Here is a 9,223-nt window from a genome sequence, read left to right on the forward strand (position 1 = left end):
TACCAGAGTGATTGGGCGAGGTCTGTGTGACCTTAGCTCAAGGGGAATACGGTGAGGACTGGGTGTCCTGAGCTGTGTGTTCAGGACTGGGTGTCCGGGACTGTGTGTCCTAAGGTTTAAATACCTAGCCTCCCCAACGAGACGTACAGTTGTCACAGCAACTGGAACTGGTCCAACAAATCATTGTCTTCAGCATGTCACTGGTTTCATCTTCCCTTCCCTTTACTTACTATTGCTCCTTTTGAAGTCATTGTATGTTTGCACTATCTTTTGTCTTCACTGAGTTACTGCATGTTCTGTTAGGCTTCATAATATCTTCCTACCTGATCCTTACTACATTGCTGCTATTAAGTCATTGTGCTTTCACTCTATTGAATACTTGACTATGGCTTGCCTAGTATAGTCTACCTTCCGCTGCATGGTAATAGGTTTATTTCTATCGTTTGTCTTCATAACTTCCACGTTTTGAAGACTTTCATAAAAATCGCCTATTCACCCCCCCTCTAGTCGATATAACGCACTTTCAATTGGTATCAGAGCAAGGTGCTCCCTTGTTCTGTGTGATTCGGTTTAACCACCTGGAGTTTTAGTTATGTCGACTGCAGGGATAATTAAAGTCTCCGCTGCGTGCCCCGTCTTCGATGAAACTGAATATCCTTACTGGAAGAATAAGATGCGCATGCATCTTGAAGCCATTGACGTCGACCTATGGTATGTCATCGAAAACGGCGTTCCCAAGGCTGGAGAAGGTGTCACTGCTGCTGATGTCAAGAAATTCGTTCAACTGGACTCTACTGCCAAGAATATCATCTGTGGTCATCTGACCAAAGGACAGTATGGCCGTGTGAGTGCTTTGAAGACATCTAAGCTGGTCTGGGACTGGCTCTCCAAGGTCAATGAAGGCGTCTCAACCCAGAGAGATCAGAGAATTAGTGTCCTTCGCAACCTCTTCAACTGCTTCAAGCGAAATGACAATGAGAATGTCCAGCACACATTTGACCGACTCACTGACATCACAAATGAGCTTCAAGACCTCGGCACTACTGAGATCACCAAACATGAAGTCGTCAAGACACTCCTGAGATCACTTGAGAGTTCGTTTGACATCCTAGCCCTGATGATTCAAGAATGTCCTGATTTCAAGACACTCGATCCGTCTGACATACTTGAGAGGCTCAACACACATGAGTTTCAGCTTTCTGAGAAAAGAGATATCTACGGTCCAAACTATGGGCGAACTCGTGCCTTGAAGGCCAAAGTTGTCTCCTCATCTGAAGAAGAATCTGACAGCAGTTCTGATGATCCTGAAGACATTGGAAGGGAACTTGCTATGCTTGTCAAGAAGTTCCAAAAATTCACCAAAAAGAAAGGCTTCAGAAAGTCTTCCCGATCAAGCTCAAGGAATGATGAAGCTTCTGCTCATGACTACAAGAAGAAAACTTGTCACAAGTGCAAGAAACTTGGCCACTTCATCTCTGAGTGTCCACAGTGGGACAATGAGAACAAAAAGAAGAAGAAGAAGAAGAGCAAGGAATATGACTCTGACGACAAGAAGAAGAAGAAATACTCAAAGTCTTCTTCCAAGTCTTCCTCAAAGTCTTCATCACACAAGAAGAGCTCATCTGGCAAGGCACGTGCGTTTGTTGGCAAGGAAATGGATTCAGAGGAGGAGTACGCTTCTGAGGAGGCGGAGGTGGAGTCTGAGGAGGAGTCCGATTCAGGCATCGCAAGTCTGGCTACAGCATACGTTGCAAAGTCCATCTTCAACACTAAAGACAATGACTTCATCACCAACACCGATGCAAATGACAAGGACTACTCCACTTCTACCTACTGCTTCATGGCACGCGGTGCCAAGGTAAACTCACGCACTACTCACTATCAAACATCTAGTGACGATGACTCTGATTGTGGTTCAAAACCCAGCTACAAAACACTTGCTAAAATTGCAACTGAACAACAGAAAGCTATGGAACATATTCAAAAACTGTTAGACAGAAGCGATGATCTGTTAGGTGCTGAAATGACTCGATCTGAATCCTTAATTGAAGACATAAAAAATCTTCACATTAAGTATCAGGAACTTGAAAGTCGTCATGAAACTCTCTCAACAACTCATGAAAAGATTTCCTATGATTATCTTCAAAGGAAGCAAGATCTTGAGAAATTGAGAGCGGCTCATGAAGATCTTCAAAAGGAAAGCGAGTCACTTCGCGCCAAACAGATCAGTTCCGCTCAGGAAGAATTTGAACCACCATGTCTTAAATGCATTGAGCGCGATAATGCTACTTCTGTTGCTGAATGTTCTACTGCTACCGCTGTTGCAATATCTTCAACTTTTGATGTGGAAACTAACCCCTCTGCTGAGGATACCACTGCTATTGCTGATGAGAATGCTAGGTTGAAGACATTGCTTGAAACAGGGATGTACAAAAGTCTTAAAGGGCATCAGACACTATGTGATGTCCTCAAAAAGCAGATTCTGAACCGAAACCCGAGGAAAGAGGGTGTTGGGTTCGTAAGGAAAATGAATGCTGACGGCTCTTACTGGAAACCTGAGCAGTACCCCAAAACCATGTGGGTTGCTGCAAAGGAACCTTCAGCAGATCCATCCAATCTATCTGGCTTCACTTGTGCTAACCCCATTATCATTGATGAATCCCTTGATGCAAACTATAAACTATTTAAGAATCAGAATGGTGAAGTGTTTGCCAGGTACATTGGTACTAACTGCAGGAATGGACCGCCTATGAAGAAGATCTGGGTTCCGAAAAGGTGTCTGGAGAATCTTCCTGTGAATGTCATCATGACACCTCAAGTGGAGAAGACAAACCTCAGACCAAAGGCTTCATACGGTCCAAAGGCTTCATACAGACAGAGGACTCACCTGAGTCGCACTAACGCAAATGCTTTGCAGGGAAATCATACTCAGGCATATGAATATGAGAGCGGTTCATCAAACCGCAATGTTCATAAGACCAAGAACTATTCTGCTTATTCTTATGAGTACTATTATCCTCCTGCAAGACTGTTTGCTAGGGCTCCAAAGCCAAAATCCTCAGATGCTGCACTTAGACTTATTGCTTCTAAGACACCCTTGAAGATGTGGGTGGCTAAGAAAGCTTAACTCTCTTTTGCAGGGAAAGGTCTCCAGCAGAAAACCAAAATCGTCTGACGCTATTGCTGGAGACCTTAAACATCTTGTAGGGCGCAAGATCAAATGCCCGAATGGTCTTACTATGTACTTCGTTCCTGAATCGCTTGCTACTCTCCCTATTAGTCCTAATCTGGATCTAAGCTTTCATAACCCATTGGTTCATCAAATGTTTTTGCTTCACAATGCTCTTGGTGAAGCCTATCCCCCTAACTGCACTGTAGGGTACGACACCAGTGTCTTCAGAATGGATTATTGATAGTGGGTGTACAAATCACATGACTGGCAAAAGAAGCCTTCTTATGGATTCAACCTTACGTCCATCCGACAAGAGCCACATCACATTTGCTGACACTGGTAAAAGTAAGGTATTGGGTCTAGGTAGAGTTGCAATCTCAAGGGATCAACACATGGATAAAGTCATGCTTGTTGAATCCCTTGGCTTCAACTTAATGTCTGTCTCAATGCTTTGCGATTTGAACATGATCGTAATATTTGGAAAATATCGTTGCCTTGTACTAATGGAATCTAACAAGTCTCTAGTATTTGAAGGGTATCGAAAAGATGATTTGTACGTGGTAGATTTCTCAGCAGGACCACAGCTAGCCGTATGTCTTCTAGCAAAAGCTTCAGAATGTTGGCTCTGGCATCGGAGGCTAGGGCATGCTGGCATGAGGAACCTCCACACCCTTGCAAAGAAGAAGCATGTCATAGGCATCGAGGGCGTCAAGTTCAAGAAAGATCACTTATGCGGTGCATGTGAAGCCGGGAAGATGACGAGGGCCAAACATCCCTCGAAGACAATCATGACCACTACTCGACCCTTTGAACTGCTTCACATGGATCTTTTCGGTCCCACTCATTACTCAACTCTTACTACTACTGCTTGTCTCTATGGCTTTGTCATTGTTGATGATTATTCTAGATATACTTGGGTGCACATAATCCTTTACAAGACTGAAGTGCAGGATGTCTTCAGACGCTTCGCCAATCGAGCTATGAATAATTATGGCGCCAAGATAAAGCACATCAGAAGTGACAATGGCACTGAATTCAAGAACACTGGCCTTGATACATATCTTGATACCTTGGGCATCACACATGAATTCTCAGCCCTGTACACGCCACAGCAGAATGGCGTCATCGAACGCAAGAACAGAACACTCATTGAGATGGCCAGAACGATGCTAGATGAATACAAGACCCCAAGAAAATTCTGGCCTGAAGCCATTGATACTGCATGCCATACAATCAATCGTGTTTGTCTTCACAAGCTTCTGAACAAGACATCTTATGAGCTCCTTACTGGCAAGAAGCCAAATGTCAGTTACTTCAGAGTATTTGGCGCAAGGTGCTGGATCAAGGACCCACATCACACCTCAAAGTTTGCACCAAAAGCACATGAGGGTTTTATGCTTGGATATGGAAAGGATTCGCACTCCTATAGAGTCTTCAATCTCTTTCATTACAAAGTAGTTGAAACAGTGGATGTGCGGTTCGATGAGACCAACGGTTCACAAAGAGAGCAACTGCCAAATGTGCTAGATGAAGTTCCATCCAGTGAATCAATCAAGCTAATGGGAACTGGAGAAATTATACCTTCTGAAGCTCATCCTGAAGAAGAACTTATCATCTCAGCACCTGATCAACATGAAGACAATGCTCAGCCTGAAGAAATTCCTTCTAACAACGACAATGATCAGCAAGAGCAAAGTCTTCGCCCTGTACATCCTCGTGTTGCCAATGAAGTGCAGATTGAAAGAATAATTGATAGCATCAATGCACCCGGTCCACTCACTCGTTCAAGGGCAACTCAGCTAGCAAATTTCTGTGGGCACTTCGCATTCGTCTCAATAACAGAACCCAAGAAAGTTGAAGAAGCCTTCATGGAACCTGAATGGATTCAAGCTATGCAAGAAGAGCTTCAACAGTTTGAGCTGAATAATGTATGGGAACTGGTTAAGCATCCTGATCCACGGAAGCACAATATAATAGGCACCAAATGGATATACCGCAACAAGCAAGATGAGCATGGTCAAGTTGTCAGAAACAAAGCTCGTCTCATTGCTCAAGGATATACTCAAGTGGAAGGCATTGACTTCGATGAAACATTTGCTCCTGTGGCTAGACTTCAAGCCATACGCATACTGCTGGCCTATGCAAATCATCATAACATACTTCTATATCAAATGGATGTGAAGAGTGCTTTTCTTAATGGCAAGATTGAAGAAGAAGTGTATGTTGCACAACCGCCTGGCTTTGAAGATCCAAAACATCCTGACATGGTATACAAGCTCAACAAGGCACTGTATGGCCTCAAACAAGCCCCTCGGGCCTGGTATGACACACTCAAATACTTCCTGAAGAGCAAAGGCTTCATGCCTGGTTCCCTAGATCCCACTCTCTTCACGAAGACATATGAGGGTGAACTGTTTGTGTGCCAAATATATGTGGATGACATTATCTTCGGCTGCACCAATCAGAAGTACAGTGAAGAGTTTGGATACATGATGCAAGAGCAATATCAGATGTCCATGATGGGAGAGCTGAAGTTCTTCCTCGGTCTTCAAATACGACAACAATGCAACGGCATCTTCATATCTCAAGAGAAGTATCTCAAAGATTGCCTGAAGAAGTTCGGTATGCAAGACTGCAAAGGCTTCACAACACCAATGCCAGCCAAACATCATCTGGGTCCCGATGACAATGGTAAAGAGTTCGATCAAAAGGTATACCGCTCCATGATTGGTTCTTTACTTTATCTATGTGCATCTAGGCTAGATATTATGCTTAGTGTTGTGCTCGATTTCAAGCGGCACCAAAGGAGTCGCATCACTTAGCTGTGAAGCGAATTCTTCGATATTTGGCTCACACCCCAACTCTAGGATTATGGTATCCAAAGGGCTCAGAGTTTGATCTGGTTGGATTCTCGGATGCTGATTATGCTGGTGACAAAGTTGATCGCAAGTCTACATCAGGCACATGTCACTTTCTGGGACGATCACTTGTATGTTGGTCTTCAAAGAAACAGAACTGTGTATCTCTCTCCACTGCTGAATCTGAATACATTGCTGCTGGATCTTGCTGCGCTCAGCTTCTGTGGATGAAGCAAACACTCAAGGACTATGGCATTCATCTGAAGCAAGTGCCACTCTACTGCGACAACGAAAGCGCCATCAAGATTGCCAACAACCCTATTCAGCACTTGAAGACAAAGCACATTGAAATTCGTCATCACTTTCTCAGAGATCATGTTGTGAAGGAAGACATTGATATCATACACGTCAACACTGAAGAGCAATTGGCAGATATCTTCACCAAGCCCTTGGATGAGAAGAGATTTTGCAAGTTACGGTGTGAGCTAAATATCCTGGAATCCTCAAATGTTCTATGATCAGGAACACATCCTAACCCTTATGCATATTGATGACTTAGATGTGCAACACATGAAGTAAAGTATATCTTCAATCAATGAAGACATACATTCTAAGTGTGAATACATTAATGTGGAATTTGACTTCGGAGCGCCACGATAATTGTGCGCCGTGTCTGGGTCTAATACTTCCTATACGGTGGGTAACGCCACCACCAAACGTTCTATTTTGAAGTGTTTCACTCATGGTGTTACCTTGCAATGTCTTCACATTTGGTTTGGCTTCGATCTCAACATATCTTCATGATTATCTTCACTATGTTGATTATAGAGATATATATATACTAGTGTTATGTCCTCTACAGCATTCACTTATAGCTATGTCTTCTTGTTGAATCTTTTGAACTAAGTGAATGTGATCGGACCCTAACCTCTCTATGCTTTCTATCTCAAATTCTATCTCTCCAAATCATATGCATTCTATTGAAACTATCGAATATCTTCTCTGCGTCCTTGTCAGCAGAAGATACAGAGACAACCATTAAGTTCGTTTTTAATGCTCATTCCTCCACATGAAACCCGGAGAAGTAGGAACGACCACCCGACAATCCAGGCGTGCGTGGGACGTGGAACAAACCCCAAAATTCCGCATAATGGCCACGTGTTCCTCAGATGCGAATCGCCAGGGGCACCTGTGTAATAGCGCAGTGCCGCCCATGTACCTATAAATACACACTTCACAGCGGTCATTATCTCTTCTTCCACTCTCGCACGAACCCTAGCGCCACCGCTAGCCCTCAACGACGCCGGCGATGAAGTGCTTCGCTGCCGCAACCTCTCCGACGCCATCTTCACGCCGACCGCGGACATCGTCCTCTCCGCCGTCGCCGTAGGTGTCCTCCGTCGCCAAGTTAGGGCACGGAAGATCGAACTGCTCGGCCTCATCTTCCACTCCGTCTAGCAGTTCATAGTGTGGTAAATAAAACTTCCTTTTTACAGCACCGTTGATCCTATGGATTTGTCACTTTCTACCACAAGCAGTTTCTATTCAGACAAGTTAGATCTCTCTCATACTGCATCTCATAACATGCCTAGTATATTCACTTATGCTTCACAAAGTAGTTAGATTCCTCACTTGTACTGATCTATGGATTCGTACAAATCTGGAACCAACTCCTTATCTATGAGTGAATGTCTTCGCACGATGAGGTCAATGTCTTCTAAACTGATTTATCTTCAAAATCTTCTGAGAATGCATATGACCTCTTCCCCTTCCCTCGCACCTTAATGCTGTCACAGGTACATGTCCGTGGGAGAATCCTTTGGTTCTCATAGTCTGCATTCATTTGCAGAATTCTTACAGCATCACATCAATTCTCCCGAAGCCAGTTCCTGTTGGTCCAGCAAGCGAAAACCTTTGAAGCCTTTGAACGTGTTGAAGCCTTTCAAGTTAAAGTTTATGGCTTCAGAGAAAACAGTAAGAAAGGGTGGCAGAAAGCGTCGTGGAGAAACATCCAGAGATCTGCCAAATGAACTCTCAGAACTGTACAAGACAGATCCTGAAGAGGATTACAATTAGCGCAAGACCCGAATCCAATGGATTCGAAGATATTGGGCAGAACAATGGTTCAAATACCGATTTGTAACCCAGGAATATGCTGAGAAAAACGCCATCAAGAGACCGTGGGGAGACATCCTATACAAGAGTCTTCTGCCCAGGTCCAGAGATGAAGCCATTGAACAAGGCTTCTATCCCTGCATGGTCCATGGACCACAGCCTGCTGATGCACACCCATCGTCACTACTATGGTGTCGTGACGACAATCTGTTCAAGCGCAACTTCCAGTTTGCCCAGAACTCAGCGAAGCAGAACAAGAAGACTTTGGGGTTAGACTTCAACCCTAGTCCCTCAGCACCAAGGGCAGATGGCACACGAGATGCAGAACCCAATGTCATCGGTCCTTTCTACAACCTTGAAGGCCTCATCACCCGCATTTTAGTTCAAGGGACTGCAGTGAATGAGCCTGCAGCTGACACTGAATCAGAAGAAGCGCCTGCAGCGCCGAAGACAAAGAAGCTGAAGAAGCCTAAAGCTTCAAAGCTTGCCCCTTCACCAAAAATCTCATGGGCGAAGCCACTGGCAACTACACCTCCTGAAGACAGTGTGCAGTCCGAAGACTTATCACGCATCTCCAAGCCCCAGCAGGCCAAGATGCCTCTGCCACACATAGGCCAAGAGCTAACAGCTGCTGCCATTCTGCGCAATGATAACATTGATCTGTCAAGTGATGAAGATCTTGCAGATGACGCTCTTGAGCAACTCATCAAGAGCAAAGAAGAAGCAGAAATATTCAATGATCTGCCTCTCTTTGATGTAACCATCATCCACAACTTCATTGACGAGTGGTTTGACACACCAAACATCGGCTTTGAAGATCTACAGCTACCCATTGGCCTCAGTGTCGCCTTCCAAGGCGCCATTGATTCAGAGCTAGCTGTCGCCCAGCGCATTGTTGAACTGAAGCAAAAGATTGACTATGAAAAGGCTCAGTTCAAGAAGCATATGGCCAAGCTCAGTGTGCAAGAAGTGAAGAACTTCAAGATCATGATGCACGAGCTCAAGGAAGCCTTTCTGAAGAAACGTGCAGAAGCTCAGGGTTCGTGTGAGCGCATGAAGACTCTGGCTGACAGATGTG

The sequence above is a fragment of the Triticum urartu genome, chromosome 6, assembly GCF_003073215.2.
Source record: "Triticum urartu cultivar G1812 chromosome 6, Tu2.1, whole genome shotgun sequence".
In the NCBI taxonomy this organism is placed as follows: domain Eukaryota; kingdom Viridiplantae; phylum Streptophyta; class Magnoliopsida; order Poales; family Poaceae; genus Triticum; species Triticum urartu.